This window comes from Carcharodon carcharias, chromosome 2, assembly GCF_017639515.1.
Source record: "Carcharodon carcharias isolate sCarCar2 chromosome 2, sCarCar2.pri, whole genome shotgun sequence".
Classification (NCBI taxonomy): Eukaryota; Metazoa; Chordata; class Chondrichthyes; order Lamniformes; family Lamnidae; genus Carcharodon; species Carcharodon carcharias.
Window position 1 is genome coordinate 8,028,861 of NC_054468.1, and position 16,376 is coordinate 8,045,236.

Here is a 16,376-nt window from a genome sequence, read left to right on the forward strand (position 1 = left end):
TGGGGGATGGAGGTGTAGAGGGATTGGACGTCCATGGTGAAGAGGAAGCGGTAGGGGCCAGGGAACTGGAAATTGTTGATGTGACGTAAGGTGTCAGAGGAATCACGGATGTAGGTGGGAAGGGACTGGACAAGGGGAGAGAGAAGGGAGTCAAGATAACGAGAAATGAGTTCTGTGGGGCAGGAGCAAGCTGAGACGATCGGTCTACCGGGGCAGTTCTGTTTGTGGATTTTGGGTAGGAGATAGAAGCGGGCCGTCCGAGGTTGGGCAACTATCAGGTTGGAAGCTGTGGGAGGGAGATCCCCAGAGGAGATGAGGTCAGTGACAGTCCTGGAAACAATGGCTTGATGTTCAGTGGTGGGGTCATGGTCCAGGGAGAGGTAGGAGGAAGTGTCTGCGAGTTGACGCTCAGCCTCCGCGTGGTAGAGGTCAGTGCGCCAGACAACAACAGCACCACCCTTGTCAGCGGGTTTGATGACAATGTCAGGGTTGGACCTGAGAGAATGGAGTGCAGTAAGTTCAGAGAGAGACAGGTTAGAATGGGTGAGAGGAGCAGAGAAATTGAGACGACTAATGTCGCGCCGACAGTTCTCAATGAAAAGATCGAGAGAAGGTAAGAATCCAGAGGGAGGGGTCCAGGTGGAGGGAGAATATTGAAGATGGGTAAAAGGATCCGTTGAACTGGGAGAGGACTCCTGCCCAAAGAAGTGAGCCCGGAGACGAAGACGGCGGAAGAAGAGTTCAGTATCATGCCGAGCCCGAAATTCATTGAGGTGAGGGCGTAAGGGTATGAAACTAAGTCCTTTGCTGAGCACTGAACGTTCAGCATCGGAGAGGGGAAGGTCAGGGGGTATAGTGAATACACGGCTGGGGTTGGGATTGGAAGATGGGGTGGGGACGGAGGGACAGGCAGGGGTGGAGGGTCCTAGATGGGTGTTGGTGTCGATGAGTTGTTGGAGCTTGCGTTCCTTAGCACTTGAGAGAAAGAGAAAAAGTTTCTTGTTGAGGCGTCGGATGAGCCGAAGGATAAAATGAAACTGGGGGCACGCGCAGCTTTGAAAAAGGGTACGGCGGTGCTGCTGGAGGGAGAGGTCGAGTGTGTTCATATGGCGGCGCATGGCACTGTTCCTTTTCCCACCTATTTCCATTATATAAAATAAAAAAAAAACCCACTAGAGCTATACCTTGAGTGCCCTACCATCCATTCTTAATTAGCACATTCGTTTAGATAATATCACCAACTTTATCTTTAACACCTATGTGTTCTATTGTACTATTGTTGTTGACATCTTTTGATATTCTGCTTCTATCACTGCTTGTTTGTCGCTACAACCACACCAACCCCCTCCACCTCTCTGTCTCTCTATCTCTCCGCCCCCCACACACACACCTTAAACCAGCTTATATTTCAGCTCTTTCCTGGACTCGAACTCAAGTTCTGTCGAAGGGTCATGAGGACTCGAAACGTCAACTCTTTTCTTCTCCGCCGATGCTGCCAGACCTGCTGAGTTTTTCCAGGTAATTCTGTTTTTGTTTTGGATTTCCAGCATCCGCAGTTTTTTTGTTTTTATCTCTGTGTTTAATTGACTGCCACTGCTCTTCAAGAAATGCCTACCTCCTTGAAGAAGTTCTGTTCCTCTCTGCGACAAGATTTCCGGATTTCTCTGTTGCCTTGTTCACCTTCATTGCTTTCCATTTCTCTCCTAGTGTTTGACAAGGTGTTTACTAAAACCCGCTTTCACAGCCATATCTCCTTTCTCAGTGACTGTCTCCGTCTCCGACTTACCCCACATGGATTTCAACTGAAATTCCACCCCTCATGTTTCGAACCCACCCAGGATTACAGGTATCTCCGGGACATAAAACGTTTCTCGGACTGCTGTTCCCGTCACATTCTGAAATCCACTCTCAGTGCCATGCGCCGCCATATGAACACACTCGACCTCTCCCTCCAGCAGCACCGCCGTACCCTTTTTCAAAGCTGCGCGTGCCCCCAGTTTCATTTTATCCTTCGGCTCATCCGACGCCTCAACAAGAAACTTTTTCTCTTTCTCTCAAGTGCTAAGGAACGCAAGCTCCAACAACTCATCGACACCAACACCCATCTAGGACCCTCCACCCCTGCCTGTCCCTCCGTCCCCACCCCATCTTCCAATCCCAACCCCAGCCGTGTATTCACTATACCCCCTGACCTTCCCCTCTCCGATGCTGAACGTTCAGTGCTCAGCAAAGGACTTAGTTTCATACCCTTACGCCCTCACCTCAATGAATTTCGGGCTCGGCATGATACTGAACTCTTCTTCCGCCGTCTTCGTCTCCGGGCTCACTTCTTTGGGCAGGAGTCCTCTCCCAGTTCAACGGATCCTTTTACCCATCTTCAATATTCTCCCTCCACCTGGACCCCTCCCTCTGGATTCTTACCTTCTCTCGATCTTTTCATTGAGAACTGTCGGCGCGACATTAGTCATCTCAATTTCTCTGCTCCTCTCACCCATTCTAACCTGTCTCTCTCTGAACTTACTGCACTCCATTCTCTCAGGTCCAACCCTGACATTGTCATCAAACCCGCTGACAAGGGTGGTGCTGTTGTTGTCTGGCGCACTGACCTCTACCACGCGGAGGCTGAGCGTCAACTCGCAGACACTTCCTCCTACCTCTCCCTGGACCATGACCCCACCACTGAACATCAAGCCATTGTTTCCAGGACTGTCACTGACCTCATCTCCTCTGGGGATCTCCCTCCCACAGCTTCCAACCTGATAGTTGCCCAACCTCGGACGGCCCGCTTCTATCTCCTACCCAAAATCCACAAACAGAACTGCCCCGGTAGACCGATCGTCTCAGCTTGCTCCTGCCCCACAGAACTCATTTCTCGTTATCTTGACTCCCTTCTCTCTCCCCTTGTCCAGTCCCTTCCCACCTACATCCGTGATTCCTCTGACACCTTACGTCACATCAACAATTTCCAGTTCCCTGGCCCCTACCGCTTCCTCTTCACCATGGACGTCCAATCCCTCTACACCTCCATCCCCCACCAGGATGGTCTGAGGGCCCTTAGCTTCTTCCTCGAACAGAGGCCCGAACAATCCCCATCCACCACTACTCTCCTCCGTCTGGCTGAACTTGTTCTCACGCTGAACAATTTCTCCTTCAACTCCTCTCACTTCCTCCAAATAAAAGGTGTGGCTATGGGTACCCGCATGGGCCCCAGCTATGCCTGTCTCTTTATGGGGTATGTGGAACATTCCTTGTTGCAGTCCTACTCCGGCCCCCTTCCACAACTCTTTCTCCGGTACATCGATGATTATTTCGGTGCTGCTTCATGCTCTCGTCAGGACTTGGAAAAATTTATTAATTTTGCTTCCAATCTCCACCCCTCCATCATTTTCACGTGGTCCATCTCTGACACTTCCCTTCCCTTCCTTGACCTCTCTGTCTCAATCTCTGGTGATAGACTGTCCACCAATATCCATTACAAACCCACCGACACCCACAGCTATCTCGACTACAGCTCCTCACACCCCACTTCCTGTAAGGACTCCATCCCATTCTCTCAGTTCCTTCGCCTCCGTCGCATCTGTTCCGATGATGCTACATTCAAAAACAGTTCCTCTGACATGTCCTCCTTCTTCCTTAACCGAGGTTTTCCACCCACGGTCGTTGACAGGGCCCTCAACCGTGTCCGGCCCATCTCCCGCGCATCCGCCCTCACTCCTTCTCCTCCCTCCCAGAAACATGATAGGGTCCCCCTTGTCCTCACTTATCACCCCACCAGCCTCCGCATTCAAAGGATCATCCTCCGCCATTTCCGCCAACTCCAGCATGATGCCACTACCAAACACATCTTCCCTTCACCCCCCTTATCGGCATTCCGTAGGGATCGCTCCCTCCGGGACACCCTGGTCCACTCCTCCATCACCCCCTACTCCTCAACCCCCTCCTATGGCACAACCCCTTGCCCACGCAAAAGATGCAACACCTGCCCCTTCACTTCCTCTCTCCTCACCGTCCAAGGACCCAAACACTCCTTTCAAGTGAAGCAGCATTTCACTTGCATTTCCCCCAACTTAGTCTACTGCATTCGTTGCTCCCAATGTGGTCTCCTCTACATTGGAGAGACCAAACGTAAACTGGGCGACCGCTTTGCAGAACACCTGCGGTCTGTCCGCAAGAATGACCCAAACCTCCCTGTCGCTTGCCATTTTAACACTCCACCCTGCTCTCTTGCCCACATGTCTGTCCTTGGCTTGCTGCATTGTTCCAGTGAAGCCCAACGCAAACTGGAGGAACAACACCTCATCTTCCGACTAGGGACTTTACAGCCTTCCGGACTGAATATTGAATTCAACAACTTTAGGTCGTGAGTCCCCTCCCCCATCCTCACCCCCTTTCTGTTTCCCCCTTCTCTTTTTTTTTCCCAATAAATTATAAAGATTTTCCTTTTCCCACCTATTTCCATTATATAAAATAAAAAAAAAAACCCACTAGAGCTATACCTTGAGTGCCCTACCATCCATTCTTAATTAGCACATTCGTTTAGATAATATCACCAACTTTATCTTTAACACCTATGTGTTCTATTGTACTATTGTTGTTGACATCTTTTGATATTCTGCTTCTATCACTGCTTGTTTGTCGCTACAACCACACCAACCCCCTCCACCTCTCTGTCTCTCTATCACTCCGCCCCCCACACACACACCTTAAACCAGCTTATATTTCAGCTCTTTCCTGGACTCGAACTCAAGTTCTGTCGAAGGGTCATGAGGACTCGAAACGTCAATTCTTTTCTTCTCCGCCGATGCTGCCAGACCTGCTGAGTTTTTCCAGGTAATTCTGTTTTTGTTGAGGTTTTATATAATGCGACCTGGGGGACTGTTTGTGCCGATTCATTTGGAATGGCGGAAGCAGAAGTGGTTTGTAAACAGCTCAGCTGCGGATCGGCTCGATCTGTCGAGTGCGATGTCAGATTTGGAAGGGGTTTTGGACACATCTGGCTTGATGATGTGAACTGTCGTTTGCACGATTCACTGTTATGGCAATGTCCATCTTCACCATGGGGTGAACATAATTGTGAGCACCAGGATGATGTAGGAGTCATTTGTTCAGGTAATAAATGCACACAGAACTCATTTCTCTTCTTATGTTTTATTGATGTATCAAACTGCCTACGTAAACTTGATTCATCCAAATCTCTTCTGCCCTTCTCTTGACTCTTAGCAAGTCCCATTCCCCGGTCACCCTGTGGTCGCGGACTTCCTTTTCGCGATATCTTGATATCGGAATTCTCATCCTTGCTGTCACAACCGCACCCCCCCCCCCCCCCCACCACTCACCACACCCCCCCCCCACGCCTCCACCACCACCACCCCCCCCCCCCACCCCACCCCCAAACGGTTTGCTTCTCCCTATCATTGTGATCTCCGCCAACCTCACAACTATCCGATATATCTGCGCTCCTCAAATTCGGGACTCTCGTGCCTTGCCGATTATAATTACTCCACAATTGGTGGCCGTGTCCTCAGTTGCCTCGGCCCCAAGATCTGTCATTCCCTGTCTACACTTCCCCGCTTCTCCACCTGCTTTTCCACATTTAAGAGACTCTTTGAAACATACTTCTTAGGTGACGCTTTTGGTCAACTGATCCAATGCCTCCTAATATGGTTTCATGTCTTACATTGTTTTATAACGGTGGCATGAAGCGCCTTACGACTTTTTATATAAATGTAAGCTCTGGTTGAAGTATGGATGACTTTTCTTCCAGAAATAAAATCCAATTAAAGTACGGAATGGGGGAGATACGAAGCAAAGTAATATGGGACCGGTTTCAGAAGATGTTGGTAATTATTGCTCAGGATATTAATAACGATCGTGGATATGATTCATGATTTTCCTTTGATTCTCACTTTGATTTTCTTCCTACAAGTATGTTCATAGTCTGTCTATCCCCGCAGTTCTTATACCATTACGGCCAACAATGTTAATTGTGTTAATTGCAGTAGAGAGTGCATTTCACGCGGTTCACGGACGATTGTATTTCAGTCAAATGACCTCATCATTGCCAGGATATTATTTTGAGACTATAGATTGTAGGATATTATTGAATGCTACGATATTCGCTGTTGCTGATCAATGGCAAAGTTTGAAGGCGTGGCACCCTGCACAGAATGTTTAGAAAGGGAGAGATATGAGTCAGACTCACCCTGCACAGAGATATAAAAACAAAAAACTGCGGATGCTGGAAATCCAAAACAAAAACAGAAATACCAACACAACGGCTTTCGCACAAATGCATAAAATTTGTATTCAACAGTAGAGTTCCGCCAATTACAAATTGGCGGGGACAAAAGATCCTTAGGCAGCACCTTCCAAACTCGAAACCTTTAACACCTAGGAGGAGAAGGACAGCAGATAGGTGGGAGCACCACCACCTGGAAGTTCTCTTCCAAGCCACTCACCATGCTGACTTGGAAATATATCGGCCGTTCCTTCACTGTCGTTGGCTCAAAACCCTTGAACTCCCTCCCTAACAGCACTGCTGGTGTACTTACACCATATGAACTGCAAAGGTTCAGGAAGGCAGTTCAAGGGCAATTAGGGACGGGAAATGAATGCTGGTTTAGCCAGCGATGTCCACATCCCATTAATCAATGAAATAAATCGAAGTTTCTAATTTGAATTCTGGCACAACATGTAATGCGCAACACCCCTTTGATATCTGTCAGTATTTTAGCTGTCTGCCAGCAGACTGAATTTTAATATATTTCACTCTATTCGCATTTTCCAAAGTCTCTCATTCAACATCGTTAATCGCATGAGTGTAAAGTCAACCCCCGCTATACGTGTTGGCTACTTAGATCAGCTTTATGTATCACACTAGAGTGCACCGGGCAGTGTGAATCCCAGGATCTTGAACATGTGTCATCCTAATCTAGCACGTGGGTTGGTATTCCGAATAAGGAAAGAAAATAAAGTAACTGCGCCCAATTGCAAGTTAACGTGCTCAGTTCTCAGAGGCTTATTTTACTGCAAAGTTACGGCTGGCTGCAGGATTCAACAATCGCTCTGGAAGAGTTGAAATCTCCTTCAGTGGCACATGGGGAACGGTTTGTGATGATTCCTGGGATAGGCACGAAGCTGCTGTCGTCTGTAGACAACTAAACTGTGGTGACCCAGTGTGGACCTCGGGAGAGACATTATTCGACCCAGCAAACGGTACAATTTGGCTGGATGACGTTAAATGCAAGGAGAGTGAACGCTTCCTGTGGAACTGCCAATTTTCAACAATGGGCGATCATGACTGTGAACATAAAGAAGACGTCAATGTGTTCTGGTAGGCGATTTTAAATTGAACGTTGATTTTACAACACTCATCCTTGCATTGAAATTCCTCCATGGCCGCGCCGCACTCTTCCTGTCCCCAAATTTTGCTCACCAGCCTCCGAGAATTCTCCTGTTCTGGTCTTCTGTGCAACAGCGAATGTAATTGCTTCACAGCAGCCATCGTGCTTTCACCTGCCTAGGTGCTAAACTCGGAAATTCCATACCTAACCCTAGCCGTCTCTACCGCTTTACATCTCTCTCCTTTCTTAAATTGCCCCTTAAATCCTGCCTCTTTGCCCAAGCTTTTGGTCACCTGCCCTATGTGGTTGTCCATCAAATGTTTTCTGCTAATGTTCCTGCGAATAGCAGTGGAGAGATTATACAACGTTATGGGCGCTACATAAATGAAAGCAGTCCTGGTGATAATCTGCACCCTCACAACACGTTGTAGGGTTAACACTAGAGTGCCTGTCAGTTGTGGTAGGAGTAACTAAAAATATCCTGGCAGCTGGACTTCACAATGTCAATATTTCATATCATTGTCCGGATGTTTTTTATTAACACTTTTCGCCGTTTTGCAATTACGCCAATATACTGGGCGAGTTTGTTTTACAATGAAAGACCTTCTGAAAGGATGAGTCTTGCCCGAGGATGTTACCCCCTCTGGAGAATCCGGATCTTGCTGCACAGGTAAAACATGTAGATTTGATGCATTTCACCCTCATTGCAGCACCGCCTGGTACGATCAGAAAAAGTTTAGAGCATGCGGCTCTGCGAGTCTATCCCAGCTCTCTTCCCTTTCCGTGTACGCCCACTAGTTTTAGTGATTCTTCTACTTGGATCTCTAAATTCCTTTTGCCGTCACAGTTCTTCCCTTCTCGCCAGTTAGTAAATACTCGAACCTATTAATCATGAGTCCAAAATCTCTCATTTCTCCACATTAAGTTCAGGTTGCCACAACTGTTGTCATTCAGTTAATCGGTCAATGTTAATTTGCAATTTTCTGCTCCTACTTGCAATGTTTACTTTCCAACTATCTTGGTGCCGTCATTAAACTTGGATAGAAGTATTTTTATTCATGTTATTGGCGATGCAATGTTTCATTATTTTCCCGTCTGTGACAGGGCCCAACATCTGCACACAATTTTTACTCAGACAACGGTTAATGCCAATTTCAGGCTGTACAAAGGATAGAGAGTGAGATTCAAATTGCGTTTCTTAACTCGTTTAATATTAATTGTTACTTAGAGCGAAAAAGAAGCAAATGCAATAACAGAGCTCCTGTGAGATAATGTGCACCTTCCCCAATTTTACTTACGGATATTTCAGTTCGATCAGGTGGCTGTATCTGCGAGTGAATGGCACGCGCGGCGCGGATTTTCCCTATGTTAATATGAAATGCTTTTACTTTCAGGCCATGCGCAGTACACAGCGTCTTTCAAACAGCAGGGACTCTCCGTTTTCATCATCGCTTGCATTTTTGTTGTGCTAATCATCGCCGTTAGAGTTCTGCAGTTCTTACCAGTCATCCACAGTTTTGGCAATATTATTACACGAAGGATGTGGTCGCACTAGATAGGTTAGGAGGTGATATACGTCGATGTTCCCCGGACGGGAGAATTTTAGTTATGCGGAGAGGTGTGGCATGCTGGACTTGTTTTTTTTTTTAATCGAAGTAACTTAAAGGAGATTAAGTTGACGTATATATGATAATGAGGGGTTTTGGTACACTCGTGTAACCGAGAAACCAATAGCCAGGGGGTATAACATTGAAATAAGTGGGAGAGCGATTCGGAGGAGTTGGAGGAGAATTGCTTTCCTGCACAGAGTAGTCGGCGGGCGAGGGGTTAGAGGCGGAAGCAGTTGGGACATGTGGTCTGAAAGGGTGGCACATGCATTGAAAAAGCACCTAGGTATGTACTTATCTACATATCTGAGTAGGTACTAACCTACAAGCTATGGTGCAGGATGTAGAAAGTGTGATTAAGCTGCATAGCTGGTTTTCCGTGCGCAGACACGACGGACCGAATCGCCTCCTTACTTTCCTAAAATTTATAAGCTTTCTACATTTGTATAATTATATAATCGTTGCATAATGATTTTCCGATGCCCGAGAACCCGCAGAACACCCAGTGTACCCAGTAAAACATAACTGCGAAGAAATAATGTTGCACAGATCGGCTTTGTGGGAGAATCAGTCAAATCAATCAAACTAGCTCTTCCGAAATTCAATGACACTGGCATCAAGCGCGAGCCATGATTTTCTGAAATATTCAAGCGATGATTTATTTCTTCCCAAAGCCTGAGAAATATTAAGGCCCGGCCCTTGGCATGGAAAAGTGACGATGATCCTCAATGTTATGCGTCGCGCCCAAATGTATGTCCTTGGACTTTCCAGAGCATTGTAAGCGGGCGGAACCTGGGACTGCACGTGAAGGAATGGCCGGTAAGTTTGTCCCATCAAGGCTGAGCTGCCTTGACTTCCTCGAAGTACGACCGTGGAGTTCCCGCCACAGAAATTGCCATGACGTTTACATACAGACAATAAGTTGGCAATGGTGGACTTGCCGGGACCCTCCTGCGAAAGGGGGGATTCAGGGATGGTAAGGGCCGAGTCATGGGCCTGAAGAGGCCAAACGAGACATCGAAGAGGCATATTCTGTGGGTCTGACAGCATCTGTAGAGAGAAAGACAGTCAACGTTTCGAGTCCGACTCCTCTTAACTCTGAAGGAGAGTCACACGGACTCGAAACGTTAAATCAGTCTTTCTCTCCACAGATGCTGTCAGGCCTGCTGAGTTTCTTCAGCATGTTTTGATTTGGTTTCAGATTTCCAGCGTCCGCAATATTTTGCCTTTATTCAGTCACTGGCTTCTCCAAAAAAAAAGCCAGAAGATCGAATTCCAAAACGAAGGGAGTAGTTGCAGGAATCATAGGCCTAGCAGCAAGATCATGCCAGGAACTGACCCTTTTCCGGCAATGCCCTGAGGCCGTGTCATTGGTGCGAGTCATCAAAGTTGGGCACATGGAGTTCTTGAGGGTGTAGCGCTCTTCTGGAACAAGGGCACGGGAATTACGAGCATATATGAGAATTCAAATAACTGATAGATTCCACAAGCCAATAAAGAGAGATGGAACGAGGAAGCAGGGACTTGGATATATAGATATAACTCTTGAAGTTTGGCCGTCTGTAATCTTGATTTCTTGGTACTGCAGGCCACAGAAACGGACAGCGTTCTACCACTGGATTTCCTGACCCGGTTTATGAAGAAATTGGCAGTCAAGAGCTTGGCACAGGCCCAGGTAATTACCTTTAAGCTCCATGTCTATGGTGCCTTTCAATTTAAATAACATGTGTATTTTAAGATTATGATGTCTTTTTTTTCATAGGTTTGCACTCTAACACTGAATAATTTGGAATATTATACAGACAGCGACTCACATGAATGTGAAGGTATAAGTAAGCAAGGTAGGCCAATCTGCGATCCTGTCAGACGCTGTGCCTTCCCCACAGTAGAGGGTAATGAAATAAACGAATACCTTCATAGTCATGCTAAGCTGCAGTAATATAACAATAGGCTGGTTTAATGCAGACTCATTTCATTAACTCGAACGGTGTGAAAAATGTATATGTTAACTCGCACTGTATCTTACGACCGAAACACGCTCATTGCATCTTTCGATGGATGTAGCACTCTACTTGTGGACCGAAGCAGTTATCAGAACGGTTATACCCAGATACCTGTACGCATTTTGATGGAATTCATTGCTAGACAACTGATAATTGGCTACTCTTGAAAGAAATATTCGTTACTCCGTAGTTCATGCAGCTAAAAGAATTTGGGAGCGAATTACGTTTACCGAAGTATAAAGAATAGAGCCAGAAGTGTCAAAACTCCGAGTACCCTTGTGTTTGGCTATCAGAAGTGACAGGAGGAACATAAAGATAGACTTCATAAAGATATCTTGCACGTGTACACGATACATATTAAAGCTGTTACAGTTGCACCTCATAAAAAGGGTAGCATAAAATCGGTAGCATGATTTAGAACTCAGAGAGAGAAAGAAGATGAGATTTGTGTTTCGATAGAATTAATGTTATGTCCTGCTCTTAAACTTGTGCCTTGGAATTTCCAGAGCATTCTAGGCGGGCTGAGCTACAGCTGCACATAAATTAAAACCATGGTTAGTTATAAATGGTCTTTATTTTGAAGTCCTCAGTGTGTTTTAATGGGGTCAATATTAAACAAGAATTTAAACAGAAACAAAAATCGCTGGAAAAACTCAGCAGGTATGAGGGCATCTGTGGAGAGAAAGAGTTAACGTTTCGAGTCTAGATGGCTCTTCTTCAGAACTAAAGAGTAGAAATGTGGTTAAGTATATACTGCATAAGTGGGGTGGGACAGGTGGAGCTGGATAGAAGGCTATTGATAGGTGGAGACAAAGGAGAGATTGCAAAAGATGTCATAAACAAAAGGTCGAAGGGATGCTGATGGTGGTGATACTGGCTAAGGGAGGCGCTAATTGTGACATTAAGAGTAGAAAGTAGGATGAGCCAGTGACAGATGGCCCTAGTGGGGGTGAGGTGGGGGGGGGGGGGTGGTGGTGGGGGGGGAACGCTGTGGGAGTAAGGATTATAATAGGCGAAACATTGGGGATAAAATACTGAATGGAAATATTTTTTTAAAATAATAATTGAAAGAGGTGGGGAAAATGTATCAATAAAAACGTAAAAATAAATATTGGGAAAAAAAGGGGATCAAAAAGTGCTGACGATGAAGGAGATAGTTCATGATCTGAACTCAATGTTAAGCCTGGAAGGCTGTAAAATGCCTAATCGGAAGATGAGGTGCTGTTCCTTTAGTTTGCATTGAGCTTCACTGGAACATTGCAGCAGGCCAAGGGTGGACATGTCGGCATGAGAGCAGGGTGGCGTGTTGAAATGGCAAGCGACAGGAAGGGCTGGGTCATGTTTGTGGACAAACCGAAGGTGTTCCACAAAGCAGTCACCCCCTAATGTCGAGGAGACCGCACTGGGAGCAACAAATGCAGTAGACCAAATTGATGGAAGAGCAAGTGAAGGGCTGTTTCACTTGAAAGGAGTGTTTGTGCCCTTGGGCAGTGAGGAGGGGGGAAGTAAAGGAGCAAGTGTTGCAACTTCTCTGGTTGCTTGGGAAGGTGCAGTGGGAGGAGATTAAACTATAGGGGAAAATGAAGAACCGGACCAATGTGTCCCAGAGGGAATTGTCCCTAAGAAATGCCGACAAGGCAGTTGAAGGGAAGATGTGTTTGGTGGTGGCATCATGCTGGAGTTGGTGGAAATGGCCGAGGATGATCCTTTGAATACAGAGGCTGGTAGGATGAAACGTGAGGACAAGGGAGTCCAAATCATGGTCCTGGGAGGGAGAGGAATGTGCGAGGGCAGAGGCTTGGGAGATAGGTCGGACATGATTACGGGCCCTGTCAACCACCATGGGTGGGAAACCTCGGTTAAGGAACAAGGAAGACATGTCAGAGGAACTGTTTAGGTAAGCGGCATCATTGGAACAGATGTGATGGAGGCGAAGGAACTGAGAGAAGGGCATGGATTCTTTACAGGAAACAGGGTGTGAGGAGCTGTAGTCAAGGTAGCTGTGGGAGTCGATTGGTGGACAGTCTATCACCAGAATTTGAGACAGAGAGGTCAAGGAAGGGAAAGGAAGCATCAGTGATGGACTAAGTAAAAGTGATGGAGGGGTGGAAATTGGAAACAAAATTAATACATTTTTCAACGGCCAGATGAGAGCATGAAGTGTCACCGAAACAGTCATCGATGTACCAGAGAAAGAGTTGCGGTAGGGGGCTTGGGTATGACTGGAACAAGGAATGATGCATACACCCCATAAAGAGACAGGCATAACTGGGGCCCATGCATGTACCCATAGCCACACCTTTTATTTGGAGAAAGTGAGATGAGTGATGAGGTAAAGGAGAAATTGTTCAGTGAGAGAACAAGTTCAGCCAGACGGAGGAGAGTGGTGGTGTGTGGGGATAGTTCGGGCCTCTGTTCAAGGGAGAAGTGGAGAGCCCTCAGACCATCCAGGTGGGGGACTGAGGTATAGAGGGATTGGACGTCCATGATGAAGAACAGGTGGTTGGGGCCAGGGAACTGGAAATTGTTGATATGATGTAGGGCATCAGAGGAATCATGTATGTCACTGGGAATAGACTGAACAAGGGGAGAGAGAATAGAGTCAAGAGAAGAAGAAATGAGTACCATGGGGCAGGAACAGGCTGACACAATTGGTCTCCTGGGGCTGCCCTGTTTATGGATTTTGGCGAGGAAGTAGAAGTGGGCTCTCCAGGGTTGGGAGACTATGAGGCTGGAAGCTGTGGAGGGAAGATCTCCGGGGAGATGAGGTCAGGGACAATCCTGGAAACAATGGCTTGATATTCAGTGGTAGGGTCATGGTCCAGAGATAAGCAGAAAGAAGTGTCTGTGAGTTGCTGCACAGCCTCTGTGAGGTAGAGGGCAGTGCACCAGACAGCAACAGCACCACCCTTGTCTGCAGGTTTGATAATAAAGTCAGGGTTGAACCTGAGAGAATGGAGTGTGGCAAGTTCAGAAGGATAGCAGATAGAGTGGGTGAGAGAAGCAGAGAAATTGAGACATCCAATGTCAAGCCGACAGTTCTTAATAAAATGATCAAGAGCAGATAAGAGGCCAGAGGGAGGGTTCCAGGTGGAGGGAGAATACTGGAGGCAGGTGAAAGGATCCGTGGAATGGGGGGAGCACTCCTGCCCAAGGAAGTGAGTATGAAGATGGAAGGGGTGGAAGAAGAGTTCAGCAGTGTGCCGAGTCCAGAATTAATTAAGGTGAGGGCATAAGGGTATGAAGTGTACTCCTTTGCTGAGTGCTAAACGTTCAGCATCAGAGAGGGGTAGGTCAATGGGTATGGTGAGTACACAGCCGGAGCTCAGAGTAAAAGACAGGATGGGGTCAGAGGTACGTGAAGGGGTGTAGGGTCCTGGATTTACGTTGGTATCAATGAGTTCTTGGAGCTTGTGTTCCTTAGCACCTGAAAGAAAAAGACAAAGTTTCTTGTTAAGGTGCTTCCGTCAGTTGGGTTTATTGAATTCGCTGCTCCCAATGCAGTCTCTCTATATTGGAGAGAGCAAATGCAGATTTGGTGACCACATTGCGGAACACCTTCAGTCTGTCCACAGGAATGACCCAGACCTTCCTGTCGCTTGCCCCTTCAACACCCCACCCTGCTCTCATGCCCAAATGTCCATCAGTTCTAGTGAAGCTCAACGCAAGCTGGAGAAACAGTACCTCATCTTCTGATTAGGTATTTTACAGCCTTCCGGACTTAACACTGAGTTCAACAGCTTTAGATCATGAACTCTTTCCTCCACCCTCACCCCTTTTTGATCCCCTTTTTTCAAATGTTTATTTTTTAAGATTTTATATGTACACTTTCTCCCACCTATTTCTATGATTACTTTTAAATGTATTTCCATTCACTGTTTTATTACTAAATTTTAGCCTATTTTGATCCGTGCTCCCACACCGTACCCTCCACCCAAGATACCCCCATTCAGGATATCTGTCACTGGTTCATCCTGCTTCCTACTCTTAATGTCAACATTAACACCTCCTGTAGCCAATATCACCACCATCAACACTCCTTCGACGTTTTGTTTATGACATCTTTTGCAATCTCTCCTTTGCCCCCAGCTATCACTGGCCTTCTATCCAGCTGCATCTGTCACACTCCCCTTATATAGTAAATATTTCACCACATTTCTACTTCTCTTTAGTTCTGAAGAAGAGTCATCTGAACTCAAATCTTAACACTCCCTCTCTACAGATACTGTCAGACCTGATAAGATTTTCCAGCAAATTTTTGTTTTGTTTCAGATTTCCAGCATCTGCAGTATTTTTGCTTTTAGATGCACAAACAGCTTCGCTTAAAACTTCTGCCATCATTTTGGTCCTACCTTGGCTATAATTAGCGCAATATGTATTTCTGTTTTCTTCTTAGATTCAGTTTCACAATTTGATGCTGAATTTGGAAGGAAGTATGACGTTGTTCAATACTGAGAGATGAAAAGTGAAGATGACCACCACTTGAGTTACTGGCCAGAAGTTTGTTGTACTCTTCTGTATCTAATAATTACATTTTTACATTGGTTTAATCCAAACTGTGATACTGAAAATCGAAAATTAAATCCAGCTGATTTAGCAATCATCAGATATGCATAAGTTCCATTGGAAGGTTTTGCGAAATAAGAGAGGAAAATAATTTGCTGTGCAGAGAATGGTAAACCAGAACAGTGTTGATATATCAGTCATCTAATTAAAATCCATAATAGATTTAGTTTCGACTTTTCCATTCGTTCACAGCATGTGGAAGTTGCTAGCTAGGCCAGCATTTACTGCCCTTGTTCAGGGGTGACATTTGAGAATGAGCCACAACTTCGTGGGCCTGGAGTCACATTGTAGGTCAGGCCAGTATTGACAGCAGATTTATTTCCCTAAAGGGGATTAGTGAACCAGATGAGTTTTTATGACAATCAACTCCAATTTTTTACTGAAACAAAATTCCACCATTGGCCGTGGTGGGATTCGAAACCAAGCTCCCAGGTCATTAGCCTAGATTATCAGTGATTTTATTTTGCTAAAATTCTTTAGGTTACCATTTGTCCATTTTTACCATTGTCCATTTGTTTCAGGAACATTTAATCATAAACGCCTTGAAGTTTTCACATTCTATCTATAGCGTTTGCATGCCTCAATGAATTACAGTTGGCTAGATCTTATTCGATACTGGTTTTCATGAAAATTATGAGCCTGATGTTAATTCACTGACAGTGGGACAACCTGCCTGCATGTGCCATGATAAATGTAAATAAATGTAAAATACATTGACGAATTAAATTTTGAATGAGGAATGATCATCAGTACTGAGCTTACCATGTCTATTTCAACTGCACATTGTAGAGTATCCTATCCATCTTTAATTGCAGATATGCAGACATTTGACTCGTTGGCTTCTCAATCAAATATTA

At 45.9% G+C, this 16,376-nt stretch overlaps 1 pseudogene; it reads left to right on the top strand.

Moving 5' to 3' along the window:
- Positions 1 to 15,408, top strand: part of LOC121272904 — a 33,093-nt pseudogene extending 17,685 nt beyond the window's left edge.
- Positions 15,409 to 16,376: the final 968 nt, after the last annotated feature.